We start from the raw sequence: 15609 nt of genomic DNA, 5'->3' as shown, positions 1-15609 counted from the left end.
AATATTGACCCAGATGAGTTTCATTCGACACCTCCTGCGGTTTTCATTTCTGAAAAGTCACATCTGCGTTGACATCAGGCTTAATTAGTTATTTAAAAGTAAAAAGAACAACCTTAAAAAGTGGGCTTCTCTTTGTGATGTTTGTGAAAGAGGGGATGGTTCAATTAATAAAGATATAAGTAAATTATGTTGCTTTTTTCACGGCCTAAAGAATCCATGTAAAACTGGTTCTTTGCTTAATTATCTATATGCTGACTCAGCACTGATTCATCCCCCTAGACTTTTAAGTGTCTGAATGAGTCACAGGTCAGAGTTAAAGCTCTGAAAATGAGATGAAAATGGGTGAAAAAACTGTCAGAGTTCAAAGAAAAGAGTTGAAAAGAGCTTCAGAAAGCATGAAAACAACTCTTGATCAAGACAACTTTAAAGAAAGAAGAAAGTCTTGCTGAAAGGCAAATGAAATGAAATGAGGCGTGAATCAGACTTCTGCACATCACTGCTCTGATGTCATTTTGACGACAATAACGTTAACATTCAATTAAGACTTATTTACTGCTGTTGAGTTCTATTCAAGTTCTTCAACACCAATTCAGTCTTTTCACTAAAATACTTGTATTTACATTTTCCCTGCACATAGCAGTTCTTCCAACAGCTTGATGCATTAATGCAGAAGTTCAAGTTTCAGAAAAAAATCACGAATCAGCATGTATGTTTGGGATCGTAGATTGGGGGATTCATGTAGCAGATTCTCTGGTTACTTTTTTATGGTAAACCAGAGAAAGTCGCAGGAGCGAAGGTTGGACTACCAGGAGCTTGGTGTTGAGCCTTGGTCCTAGGTCATGTTTCAGGAAGATGCTCCTCAACCCCTAATATGGGCAAGATCGTTAATCATTGGCATGGACCATCACTTGCTTTTACTCTGACCTCTTCCCCCAGAAACCTCAGTTGGGACCTAAAACTCTGAAATGGTCAAATGTCTGGAACTCCAGTTCTGTAGAGCTATTGCTCTGTAATTTGTGAAGTGCAAATTTTATTTAGTCCATTTTAAAACAAACTCAAGTTCATTTTTCTAGAAAGCGGTTTGTTAGGGATGGTGTGAATGTGCAATCGAACTGTAAGGTGGTCCAAAAAAAGCGAGCATTGCGCCGCGTAAAAATCTTGACGTCAGAACTTAAGTCCCACTCTTACAACTGCCTCTCATAATAAAGCTCATCATTATTGGTGAAATGCTTTTTGATGTCAGCTTTAAGCATTTCAGTAATGCACACAAACAAACTCAGCCTTGTCCAGTAGATCATCCAATTTCTCTCCAGCTCTTTTGATATTTGGCGTTTAAAGAATGCAATATTACTCCCCCATTTTTTCCTCTCTCCCCTGCACATGAGAACGATCATGTGTAGACAATCCAGATGATTGATTGAATTCAATGTACAAGTGACTCAATTTCAGGTTTCTACCACAAAGTAAGGGCTTGGGAGTCAGGAATCGAAGGTATAGGGGCAGAAGAGAAATGAGGTGGACATGCACTCTGATGAAAAAAGGTAGATGGATTAGGTCAAACAGATGACGATGAAAGGGGGAAAAGAGGAGAAATGGCAAATTTAGAACGGAGGAGGGACTCCCACTGGGTGAGCTTGAAACTGTGATTGTTGGGATTGTTTTTCACGTGTCGGACGGAGCGGAGACCATGCTGCTAAAACCATCAGGGATCAGAGTCACCTTGTGTGGTTGCTACAGAGACAACAGCACAAACACCTCTTCTGACGCGGAGATACATTCGTCACCGCAGACGTGTGTGTGTGTGTGTTTGCTCCTCTCTGCACATGAGTAAACGATTCAGATGTGGAAAAGAGAAGTCTTACTGTTCTACAGAATATGTTAGCATCTTCTCTGTGGTGAGCAGGGAGGACGGGCCGGAGCAGGTGTTCTTGTTCTGTTCATACACCAGGTACATAAAAGCCTCTTTTAACTATAATCAATCGCTCACCACTGCATGTTAAGGTTTATCAAGTTATACTGAAAGGCAAAAACCAAGGTCGAGCTTTCACGTAACAAGCACGACACAACTCCCCAGTGGCAGATGTTCATGTAGAGCAAATCTGCCACTGCTCAGGGTACGCAGTCCAACACTGTTCTTTAGCCTAGATTTAAAGCTTTCCAGGGCATCAAAGAAGGCAGACCTGACTCTGGAGGAGGACGAAGGGGAGAACCAGCTGACTTAACTACGCTGAGCCTTTCACAGCAAATAAACCACAGGGCTGCTTCTAAAAGGCTGCTCCCCTAAGAGAGGCAGCAAACGAATCATCAGACAGCTTCAAAGTGCTGAAGTCAAAATACTGCAAGCACGTTAATATTTCCGCACAAGCTCAGGAACTACAGAAACAAGAAAGAAAACGCTTAATGTTACGATCTGCTCACTGCAGATTCGGGATGACAAGAGGGAGCTCTGCACAGCATGAATGACAAAAACTTTTTAAAAAGGAGGGAAACATGAGAGGAAGGTGGCTTTAGGACAGTGGGTAAATTATCAGCCACACATGGAACAAGATATCTCACACCAAAGGATCCTGAATCCATGGGTCCATGTGAGGCATGTGTCAGACAGTCGAAGGGACCTTTCCCTAGGAAAAGGTTGGACGTGAAATATGTGATCCGAGTTCATGAAGACAATCACTGCACCTAAGAATCCCTTTGCCACTCAATTTCAAATAGTGGAATCAATTCTTCTCAAACTTAAGACACAGATCCAGCATTTCTACAGCCTGTGATAAAATCTTAGATAAATGGATTTTAAAAATAATTCTGTGGTTTCTCTTTCCATTCTTCTGTGGAGAATTCCAGGTTTGGTTTCCTTCTTCCCTTCAGTTGATTTTCGTTTTGTTTCCAGGCAGCAACACAAGAAGCCTCCTTGTGCATTCCCTTGAAGCCACTAAAATGTTTAAATAATATTTTTCACAACTCCACATTCTGGATGCTGCACTATTAAATAAGATTAAATTCTGAAGTCAAAGATTTTTTTTCTCTCCTCTTCCCACCCGTCAGCATCAACAGACCGATTGGCTAGACCAGTTCAATTAAGCAGCCAGAAAAAGGAAATAAAGGAGAGACTAAGAGGGAGAGGAGCTGGCAGCTTTTAAACTGTCAGCAGGCAGTTTCTGAACTGGGCCCACAGGTTTTTAAATCCACTGAGAGAGAGAAAGAGTCAGCTCTACAGGCAAATAGAGTCAATTACTTCCCAAGCCACGAAGCCACGGCTGGCAGTAGGGATGCTGTAAGGCTGGATTAGAGATTGGTAGGGAGGCTCTTAGCTTTCTTTTCTCCACAGACAACCAAAATATACTGGAGGCCATCTAATTTCTTCACCTCGCCATCAGTAGCCACCACCCAGAAACAAGCAGAGGTGCCTCTAGCTCTTTCAGGTCTCAGCAGACTTCCATCTCCCTCACCCAATATTGGCTGATCTGCTGCATAGTGGACTGAAGTCATTAAAACATGGACCTTCGCTCAATCTGCCTGAAAGGCTCACATCTTTTAATGGAGCGGTTGGTACCTGCATAAACTAATATTAATGAGCTCAGGGAGGGTGTGCTCCACATAAACCCTTTGGCAGCATAAATGTCACTGAAGCCTTCACTGAGCTTTTCAAAATATGACCAGTAGAAAGCATTATAAGTTCTCAGAAACCGGTGACCAAACCGGTTCAGTCATAGTGGGTCTCAATGTGGGCTGGTATCTTTGGGCTACAGTTTAGATTTTCTCCACACATAACTTTTTGTACAAACAAGGTTTGACTTGTGCAAAACTGTTTTTTTTTTTCAATGACTTTCTTTCAATCACTCTTTCATAAAGGCCTGATTTGTGGATCACCATTTATTTATGTGGGTTTCTGAGCTCCCCCAGAGTAACCTTAGGTCCCTGATGTGTTTTTCTGCTCTCCTTGCCCAGCCTGTAGGGTGAACTATTAAGTCTTGGTAGGGATGTGTTCTGTTAGATACTTGGGATATTATTTCATGACCAAAACCCACTTTTACCTGCTCTACACCCTTGTCCCTGATCTGTCTGGTGTGTTTCTTGGTCTTAAAGATGCTGTTGTTCACTAATGTTAATTCAAAAAGGATGACACTAAGTGATTTCTGAAGACAATCAGTCTCATTTAAGAGGGCCTTATTTAGGAGGCTGAATTCTCATTCAATCCTTACTTTTGAGACATTTCCTTAAAAAAAAGTAAAAAGACACTAAAATGAAAGCTCAATTAGAGCCAAATGGGTCTATTCATACGGAGTGCTACTATTTCTTGAGAAGAGTCTGCAAGAGTATAATGATAATGACAAACAGAACTGTTAAGAATGACACTGAGTGAAAGAAGCTCTTTTAGAGTAAAGATTCAATGAAACAATGTTGAATCTCAGAGAACCTGATGGAGTAGAAAGTATGTGGTTTAATAGAGAGAATTTTTGTTTTGTAAATCAGGACATTTACTCAGCCTTTATTGACAAACTTTGGTGCAATTTCGAGGTAATGGTGCTTAATGATGGGGCAAAAGCTAATTTGGGACTTGAGAACCTTCTGAGTAATTGCATTAACATTTATATTGAAGACTTTCTTGTTGATGTAAAGGATTCTTAGCTGGATTTAATTCTGTTAGAAACCGAGTTGATCATGGCCATATAAAAATAACAAATACTAAAAAACCTGAAGAGGTAGACTATATTCAGATTAATAAAGTGTTCCAGAGTGCATATAGAACTATGTCCAAACCAAGCAACAATAAACATGGTAGTGAGTCCAAAATAAAAACCCTTAAAAACGGACGGTTAACTTTCACTGTAAATGTATTCCCTTTTTGTCATTTCTAGCAGGCAAATTTAAATAAATTAACTGAAATCATATTATTGGAAGCACAACCTTAATGAAGGCAAGATTTAGAGTTAATCACTGGAACCAGTTTGGTAGAAAAGGCTTCCTTTTTTACAGAAACTTCAATGACTTTGCCAGAAGCAAACATACATTGTGAAGTTTTGCATCTCTCCCCATCTAATATTAATCCTTCAATGCCATGCTGAAGTCCTTGCTGCTGGCAACCAAGCAATGTGTTACTGTTGTACTCTTACTGTTGTGGTATTCTGAATTATGCCGTAGTAATTAGAAACATGAGTTCATTTTTTGTTCCCACATGCCATTAACGGTGATGAACTCCAAGCTGGATCCAGAGATATTCCACTCAACAAGCACTTGAACAGTTATAACTGACTTTTAAAATAAATACTTTATGAATTAGGGAGCATTGGTGAGAAAACTAAAACAAATATGTTCATACATTATTTCTCTGCAAGATTTAATGCATGCAGAGAACATGGTTCAGTGAAAAGAGCATGATGTTTAATAATCATTTACTTAGTTTCAAATTCACCCCCTCTGAATGAATAGTGTGTTTTCACCCCTTCTCCATTCCTCAGTTTCACCAACAATATAACCTCTGGTTCATCTCCCTCATCCCACCTCCATCACTGTGTTGAGTCAGCAGTCAATGTGTCTTTTGCACTAAGATGAGCTGACAAAGGTAGCAAAATTTCTCCAGAGATGCTCCGGACTAAACACTTCAGAGTTCTGCTTTAGGGGAAATTTCTTCAGTTGCACCAATTCTGTTTTTTTTTTTTTTTTTTTTTTTTTTTTTATGTCTTTCTTAAACGTTTGTCAACACCTGGCAGGAGAAGCCTCCTTTGAAGGAATCAGTAGCTTCCAAGTGAATAACTTGGAAGGATTTAACCAAAAATATTTAACCAAAAATATGTCCATCTGTTTTAATAATGTTGGACCTCCAGTCATGAAAGACTATTACATGAGGCAGGTGTAAGGACTGCTAATCCCACAATGCACTGCAAGAGGAAAACTCTGAACATGGGGATGTTACAATAAAGGACTGACAAACAATGTCTCAGTTCTGATCAGGCTGACAAAAATACAAGTGGCTATATTGTAGGATTAAAAAAAAACAGGTAAGCTATAATTGAAATTCTTGTTTTCATTTTCTGTTAAATAAAAACTGTTTCACACAAACGCATAGTTCTGCTATATTCAGTATACAATTAGCCCTCCTCAGCATCAACAGTCATAGCTTAGGCACAAAATACAATTTACTAAACAACAAAGCTAAAGAGGCTTTTCAAGACAAAATCTTCCTGAGCAATTACACACATCTGCAGAAAGGAGAAGATGATTCTTTAGAAAACAATTTCTTAGAAGATTACAATGAATATTTCAGCTGGTTCTAGGAGTAACTGAAACAACCGGGTAGTGGAAACAGGATGCTCTGTCCCAGTTATCAACTTGAAGCTGCCAATTTATTTTATCGTGGCTGGTGGTTGTTTGAAATTACAGAAATACAAGGTAACAGAAGCAATTCCCTATGAGCGCGAGTGAAGATTCGTTTAATCAGGAGGCGGCAGTTTGCTGGAGGGGCTATAATCTGTTCCTGCTGTGATGGGGATACATTTTATTTTTATTTAAAGTTTATTTAACCAGTAATTTCTCTGAGGTACGAAATAACTTCAAGGCAACTACATGCAAAATAAAAACCATGGATTTTAGGTGTCGAGTTTTGTAATATTTCTGAATTTATTTGTAGGAGTAAAACTGATATACATGTAACTCCCTGCTTCAAGAAAATCAACAAACTGTGCTCAGGAAAACGACTGTATCTGATCAAAACTGAACAGCATGTAAATCTGACTACTGGAAGAGGAAACTTCTTTCCATAAAGAAATCAATGTACAGTAATGGTTCAGGACTTCCTTTATGTGTCAAGCTCCGGACAGTGTACATTTGTAGCGTTTTGCACTTTTAAAATAATATATTAGGACGAGGAAAGATTTTTTGAAATAATGTTCAGTTATTCTTTAATAGTTTACAGTCTGGAAAAATATTTATGATATTAAAATAAGCAATCATGTGGAGGAAAAGCAAGGACAAACGTCTACAGTAATATTTTAAATAAAGAGCCCGTCAGCCTTGAGCACCCATTTGAATTTAAATCCAAAACTGAGAAAATGATGCACGTTTCCTCCGCATGGAAAAAGCCATTGCACTGCCCTCAGGTAAGAATTACAAACAAATGCAGGACAAAATTTCACCTTATGCTGCAAACATGACAACTGTGGAAAATGAATTGTATTTCAGGATGGAATAGAATGATAAATAAAGACGTCTGCTGCGTGATTAGAGGGTTGTTTCACAAGTCAATACATCCAATCTGCCCTCCAAACCATGTTTTAGAAAAGAATGACGTACAGCTTGAAAAAAATAAAATGCTGGGCAACAGCGGAAGTGGTTGTGTTTCCTGAGTAAGACTGAAAAAGGTCACATCAAATCGGAAAAAAATTGTTATGAGCACAGAGATGACAATTGAACAAGACATTTAAGAAATTAAAAAGTTTTCTTCTTGCAAGTGAATTCATACGTTTGGATTTCTGTCAAACAATTAATTTATACACAAGTCACATGCCATGTGAAGGTCAAATTCAATTGGTTGTCACCACAAGATATAAACAAACAAAAACTAAAAACTTCTACCTGCTTTTGTTAAATCTCTCGGTATTTTAACAAAAGGCAGTTTTGATACACAAAAAACACACACTCTGGTACCACAGCGCCATGACCTGTGTTTTTTTGTGAGCTTCATTGTACAACATGGAAATGTCATCAAAAGACCTTTGTAAGCTGCCATGTCATCTGCTGGAAACGGAACATTTTATTGTGTGACACCTGCAATGCAAGATGGCAAATAAAAGAGCCAAACACAAAAGATGTGCTGGAGTCCTTCAAATACCGGTGACAAGTTCAGGAAGTCTGCCTTGGAGGAGGCATTTTTGAGAATAGAAAGAAAAATAACAGAAAACTAATAAAAAAGTTAACATAAAAATACTCTTTGCGTTGCTTGGCAAAAAAGAATCTCCTCTTGGACCATCAAAAGAAGTTTTCAACTCAAAACGATTTAATTACTGCATTCTGACTTCTTGTGATTACATTTCAGGAAAGGTAAAAATCCTGTAGACAAAAGTCTTGCAATCAGATAATTCTTGACCTCGTTCGAGGTTTTCATGGAGAGTCTGCACCCAGGAGATGTTCTGATACAGGAAAGAAAACTTGTATTAGGTTTTACTCTTTGGAAAATATCCAGATGCATATCTCCTAAGTTCAATGTCTAATCATTGTAGGCAACTGTCACTTTTTGCTACAAGTATTTGACTTTATAATCTGAGTAAATTTCCTTAAAAACATCTTTGTTTTCCTCACAAATTTCTAATTTTGCAATGTGAGTAAATATGCTAGTTAGAAAATAGTCTTCTTTGAACCCTGACAGTCAATATCCACTTTGAAGTATTATGGAATATTGTGCCAAATTTATTTTAAAATAAGTAGATATTATATATGTAAATCATTTTATGTACATGTACTTTTTGTTGTATTTTCTACCAGAGAACTCTTTTCATGCTTACTAACTTTAAGCCCCACAGAAAATTATTTCTTTATCTGATTATAGTATTTTGATTATGTAATTACTTTGTACATCGGCACAGTTTTTTTTAAAACCATGAGCATGCCTTTCTCTCAGCAGGAAAATGTTTTATGCTTCCAGTGTGCTCAGTTAACGGAAGACTAAGCAAACAAAGTGGACACTTCGTCAGAAAGCCTTTGCTATTCTTTTACAAAGTCCAACAAAAAGCTGAACTGATTCTTCTTTGAACAACAAACATATTAGGCTGTAAGGACCTCAGAGAATACTACAAAGACAATAAAGACAAAAAGAGCTCAGCTCTGTAGGCAAAGACTCTCCCAGCAGACTCTCAACTTTATCTCCTCAACAAACGAGGCTGAGAACAAACGAGCAAAAAGGATCAGAGACGGACTGTTGTCCTTTTCCTGGCTCCACATCACACTGACCCATCTGTCTTTAAGAGACCTTGGGTGCCACTATGTGTTTCTGAGGGGCTTAGAAAGGGTACGAGAAGCTTTAATTACCAGAGCCAGCACTTTTCCAAACTACCATTCTGTATGTCCTGCAATGTGAGAAAAAAAAAAAGAACTCTTGCAGGGTTTTAAGAGGAATCGTGGCATAGAAAGATGATGTGAATGCTGGTAAAGTTCTTGGTGCAAGTCCTTGAAACACTTTATCTTATTGTGCTGCTATTCATATTGACCTTGCATATTTAAAACACAAAAGCTAAAACAAAACAATGTGTTCCTGACATAAAGCCAAAGTTTTTGCTTGAAGGTGGCATATGACTACAAAGGATTTTTGATGTATGTATTTTGAAGATCACATAAATGATGCAAATCCATATAATGGTGTGAAACAAAACACTAATGGGATTGATATACAAAATAAATAAGTTAACCATCAGGCATTTAAGAAGTCTTTATACTGGCAATCTTAGATATAATAAATATTTTAAACAAAACAATTTGAACATTGCTAGGTTGAAAATGAGCCCAGTGTTGCAGCGTACATTTCAATAACTGAAAAGCAAATTACAGAATATTAAGATTTTTGTATACTGAGCAATTTTCATACTTTAGAAAGTGTATGAAAAGTTTAAGCTGACTAGCTCTATTATAGACAGGGAAGAAACCTGAGGGTAAAATATGTGCAGAAAAATCTGAGGATGGAGTGGAAAGGACAGGAGGTGCAGGACGAGAGGTAAAATTAGAGTTGGAGGGCGAGTCTGACCTTCCCTACCCTGCAGGAGATCCTTGGTAATGACAGAGATCCTCTAGCTGACTGTGTCATGTGACATGATAATTGAGCCAGAAGGTTGGGTTGTTTAGGGACAGAGGCCGTCATTTAGAGATGGGTCTAGTCTGAAACATTCAGATGCGATCTGATAAATATTTCAGGTATGACCTTTAACGCTTATTGCTGCTGTCTTGAAAATTATGAGGACAGATTTTTGTGTCAACAAGACAAAAAGGTGCTTTGCAAAATCGAGCTGCATTCAGTTATTCTGCCAACAACTGAATGAGTTGTTGTCACCTCTAAAGTTTCCTTCTGGCACCTTCCTGGAACAAATGTGAACGACTGCCATCACAATACAGAAACAAGAACATGATATAAACAGATTACCAACGGTAGAACAATGAAATTATAATAGACGCATCATAAATCACTATGTTCATTTGACTCATCGTGTTCCATTTATCCACCATCTACAATTATTGAAAATATGTTTGTGTTTTCTTGGTTTTTCTTTCCATAGAAGATAATCCTGGCACAATGCTTGTGTTTAGTTACATTTCTTTTCTAGAATAAACCAGTGATGAAGTTAAGTTTTGCCTTCTGGATTCGCTATAAACTAAGTAGTTGTTTCCATTACCTTTGTGTTCTCTCTTTTCACTCACGATTTTAAAACTTGCTAGCATTATATGATCAACTGAACATTGTGGCATTGTAAATTGGATTTAAATGGGTGATACTAAGAAAATCATACTCAGGAAACTATGTTTCTTTACAGGGAATCATGATTACAAGAATGTATCAAAAATAAATCTCTTCTCAAGTACAAAACCATGAATATTCAACTACTTTTCACGCCCAATCGCAGATCAGAAATCTTTTCAAAAAGATCTTTAGATTTTGTAAAATTTAAACACAATTTTAAACTAAAACAATCCAGCCTCTGTCAGAAGAGAGAAGGCAAGTAGGAAAGTTAGGAAGGAGAAAGCAAAAGGGCAAAACACAGAGGGGAATATGCTCCACAACCTGCAAAGCTGAATGCACCCATCACATTCTTGAAAGGATAAAATAAGTAAATAAATAAATGACAGCACTACAGTCCAACAAGTAGCTTTCTTTTCAGTTGGAACATCACCTTAATGCTACACTAGTCCAGAAGAAGCACAAGAAGAAAAGAGGAAGAGGAGGCTCACGCCACATCCTCACGTGTCCTCTCCTATTCCCATCAACGGCTTAGCAACACACGCAAGCTGCTCACCTCAAGCCCGTGGCAAAGTGACTCAGATGAAGGGAAGAGAAAAAACGACCAAAACCGGCACAGAATGCTGAACTGGTTTCTCAGCTCATAAAAACTTATGCCTATTATGTGATTAGGTGTATACATAACATAGGTATACGTCATCAAGCCCAACTTCAAACAATTTGTTTTAGATTACTCTAGAAGAAGAGTTATGATGGGGACACACTTTGTGTTGCTACTGCATATGAACCTACTCCCATAGAAATGAGTTGTTTGAAAAAAATAAGGCAATGGTGAAATTGGTGCAATCTGTTGCTTGAGGTCTCATGGATGATGAGGGGTTTTCTGGTGTAAGTTGTTCTCAGCTATTCTGTCTATTTGGACACTAGCAGAGTGAGACGTAAAACCCAAAAATGATGACCGAGTCTCTGCTACAGAATCTTTGATGCTGTTGCAACTTCAACTGAGACTCATTCCTTTGGGCAATTTTTGACTTAACCAGTCAAACTTTGGGTCAAGAGAAATTTCTAAAACTGCAGCTACCTTCTGCAGTGGTGTTTGATGTAATATTTGCAACAAATCTATGCTTCGTATTTGATTTAACTTTACAAATCCGTCCTTATGTGGTTTAATGGAAACAGAAAAGTTTCTTTGGTCACATAATTATTTAGCACATTAGTATTTTCTTATGACCAAATTAAAATAAATTCAAGAACAGATGAGATACAAGGTCAAAGAGATATTACCTTCACAGGTTATCACCTCCAAAAAGAAAAGTGGTCTAACACTCCAAAATTAGACAAAATGAAAATCTTTCTGCAAAGATGAGGGGATCAAAGGTTTTCCACAATGATGTGAAAAACTCATTGGTAGATATCACAAATGCAACACATAGCTTTCTTTATTAAATAATTTAACAATGACATGGCTCTCCCTTCACCACAGGAGACAAAGCCTGATAAAGGATTCAAGAAAGACAATAATAATAAAAAAAAAAAATCATATAGGTATACGTCATCAACCCCAACTTCAAACATTAACATCAAAGCTTGCGCCTGTGGAGTTGTTATCACAATCTTCTCTCTGCCACTAAATGTCCAAAATACCCTGGTGCAACCTGATGTTTCTGTCTTTGAGAGATCCATCTATTGCCTCATGTGACAATTGAAAAACTGCGCCTTCAGGTAACTTTGTCAAACCCTGTGTAGAGACACACAGAATAAGGTAAAGCCATGTTTCCATCCCAACGCTGCCACTCAGAGGCTCTTTGATTCAAAACAGCATCAGCAGCAACAGTGAGCTCCTCCGTTTCTCAGCCTATCTGTGGCAAATTAGAAAAGAGTCCTCACTTCAAAAGAAATCTCAGAGCACTGAAACGAACTGACCTTTTCAGGGAAAATGCAAGTCAAATCAGAGCTCAGCAGAGAGAGACGGGGGGGGTGTTTGCTCAGAGCAGTCCTCTCTTTTACCTCTTATCTGCCCGTTTGAGTTCAAACTGAAACAAATGGCAGGAAAAGAAAGGGCTTTGTTGCTGTAGCGACAAGTGGCAGGTTTGTTTTACAGCTCTGCCAGTTAAAACAGATCAGTAAAGTAAAATCATAGAGGATCTGGGAGGAGAGAAAAAGACCTGGAACATCAGTCAAACCTCTGACATTTACAGTCAATTGAAAGCCATTTTCAAATCGTACACCAGAACCACCAGAAGGCTAAGTTCAAGTTTTGGGTTTCTGCTTGTTTTCTGTTTTTCAGAGATTACAAGAAAACATTTCATGTTCATCAATCATATTGAAACTTTTATTTGATTTCTTTTAAATATCTGCTAATCTATTAAGTGTAGTTACTCTTAAGATCTTTTGGTTGAAAGTTTGTGTTAAACTGCTCTTGTAAGGAAAGTTGTAAAAACAATTACTATTACTATTGTGGACTACAAGCTTGACCACAACAGAAAATATGTTGGAAAAACAAAACATGATTCATACCGAAAGAGGCTTAACACCTCAGCCCTCCTATACCGGATCTATTACCCCGACATGCATCGTCCTTTCATTCATACAACAGCCCTGCAAGGCTCAGGTTTTCTAATGAACAGAACCGGCCTAAATTCTTAGCAGTAGCAGCTTTAATGGGAAAACACACTTACACCCCTGTTTACTTCACTGCACGTGGAAAATGAGCTTTTAAACATCAGGCAGCAGAGAAGCAAAGTGACAGCAGTGTTAAGGAATCAGCAGTCCTGACTCGATAGTAATCAATAGCAATTGTTCAACTATTAGAAGCCCATTACAGGGAAGTGTGTTCTGCTGCCTGAAAGCGGGACAGGAATGAGAACACATAGTTCTCGGCGTGCTCTCGTGAGTGCAAGTGGAGAAGACATGTGGCTGTTAGGCTGCTGACTTTAATTTTCATTGATTCGCCACCTCTCTCCCCAAACTGATTCCCGGAAGCAAATGCTCACCTGCATGCAATGCTGCAAACAAACCAGCTCTGAAGGACATGCAGGCTCCTTCAGATGTACAGCCAATCAAATGTTAGTCCAGAAGAAGAGAAACAAAGACCAGCAATGAAAAAAACACAAACATGAAGACATTTACCCAGATTATCAGATAAATACCTTAAACACAGACATAATACATTAGAGCTTCTACTCTGACGAGGATCGGCTGACTGGAGCTGGAAAATCACACCGAACAACAATCCTTTTCTAAATAATTTTGTTTCCATGAGAACAACGTCTTCTTTTTTACCTCACATATGAAATAAGCATAGTATTACCTACTGAGAGACTCTGACTGCAGTTTGACGTCTGATACAGAGAAATGCTTACTGATGCCTGAAACTGTTGAAAGAATGTAGGAGTTTCAGCTCCATCAACTCGACACGTTGTCCAGCAAAATGAAGCCACATATGTGGGCGGCTGAGTATTTTATTTTCACATCAATTTGTTTTTTTTAAGAGTGCAACAAATATTCTTAAATTATGTGTTCATCAGATTAAAGCCTCTAAAATATTGACAAAACCGATGAATTTATACATTTGAGACAAAAAAAAAAGAATGACCTTCCCATAAGGTCGTTAATATAAATACAAATTTGTTGTTAATAACTCACATGGTCAAATAAAGGGTGAATAAATAAATAAAAGTCCCCCAATTGAAAAAATGGCCAATGACATTGTGCTTTAATTATGTTCCCTTATTTATTTCTGGTTATTTTTGCTTCAGATGTAATTGGAAAAACTCAAAACGCATGTCTTGCTTAGAAATAGTGTGGAATAAAATAATACTTTCAAACACTTTTCTGCTCTTACTGGTAGTATTATAAGACACTTAAACAAATTGATGGAAGAGCACTACCGTAAGTGGGGACCTTTTTAAGGACACTCTGAACCGCTTGAGCTAAGTTTAACTGTAAAATACTAAAGAATGAAAACTTGAAGGAAAATGAGAGCAAAAAGCAACCAATGCTGAGAGTGAATATGTGAGGACTTTGTAAAACCTGGAAATCCTGATCCTCATTGCTCAAGAGATCAAAACATAAAACTCATTTTAGGAAAATACAAGAAAGCTTTGATGTTTAGAAGTAAAATATTAAGGAATGCAAGATAATTTTAGTCATTTGCACAGTTTGCTAAGGTTATATTCACACTTCACTCTCACTTACTCTTCTTAAATTACCGTTGGGATGTGAGAGGCTGCAGAGTTGTATCAAAGTGCTTTTTTTTTCTCAAAACTTTAAAAGTATATTTTCTGTTTTTGGAGCTGAAAGTCCAGAAAAAAAATTACTGCACTGTAAACAAATTTTTGGTTGGTCACTTAAGAGAAAACGTTGCTCCAAAACACCTTTTGCATTCAAAAATGACAGTATCTTCACAGATGTTGAAGATGTTCATGTCATTTATACTAATGCACTTCTGTCGCATTATGGATGATGGGCTGTGAGCTGTATGCTTCTGAAAAGATTAATGGTTCTGCTCAACTTTAGCTTGGAGCAAAGAGAGGCTATCATTTCTGAAATTAAGGCCTACTGGTCCAACCAGAGGATGCCTCTGACGTAAATGAGCACAGGCTCTGTTAAGAAGACGACATTGCTGGATTTGAACTGAGAAACACACTTTTACTTGTCAGGTTCTCAGGGATGGGCAAATAACTTTTTAAGAGGATTGTGGAAAAGTTATGCAATTTTTAAAGCCTAGATTACCTTTGACAGAGAATCAGTAGGGACAAGACAAAACAATTTTACAAATTAGTCAATTAGTTATTTTCTATTCCAGTCATGTTTGAAGATGTGCATTTGTTTATAAAAGAACACAATTAAAACTCTGCTCCTCCATTAACAAAATGTTTGACAGCAAGAAAAAAAAAGTCCTGATACAAGCATCAGACATAGAGTTTGCATTTCTCCTTTTAGCCTTTCTAACCACCAAATGACATGCATGCTAACTTATGTGCACAGTTTAATTTGGTACAAGACTGCAAGACTTTAAGTCACACAACTGCATAAAAAATCATAAAGCTATGTATATTTTTAGTTATTTTGTTGTCAGAACTTTTTATCCGTTTTCAAATGTACATGACCTCGTTCCAAAATTGCAGACCCATGCAGACAACGCACATGAATTGTTTTTTGTTTTTTTTCCTTTG

At 37.7% G+C, this 15609-nt stretch overlaps 1 protein-coding gene across 3 annotated transcripts in view; it reads right to left on the bottom strand.

Annotated features, from left to right (window-relative positions):
- The window catches only part of LOC129360540 (proton-coupled amino acid transporter 1-like), a 39105-nt gene that overhangs the window by 2843 nt on the left and 20653 nt on the right, over nt 1-15609 (bottom strand). The window lies entirely within an intron of this gene.

Source organism: Poeciliopsis prolifica, unplaced genomic scaffold (genome assembly GCF_027474105.1).
Source record: "Poeciliopsis prolifica strain line A6 unplaced genomic scaffold, Auburn_PproV2 SCAFFOLD006, whole genome shotgun sequence".
NCBI classification, from domain to species: domain Eukaryota; kingdom Metazoa; phylum Chordata; class Actinopteri; order Cyprinodontiformes; family Poeciliidae; genus Poeciliopsis; species Poeciliopsis prolifica.
Note: the sequence above shows the minus strand (reverse complement) of the source record. Positions and strands in the feature narration are given on the sequence as shown.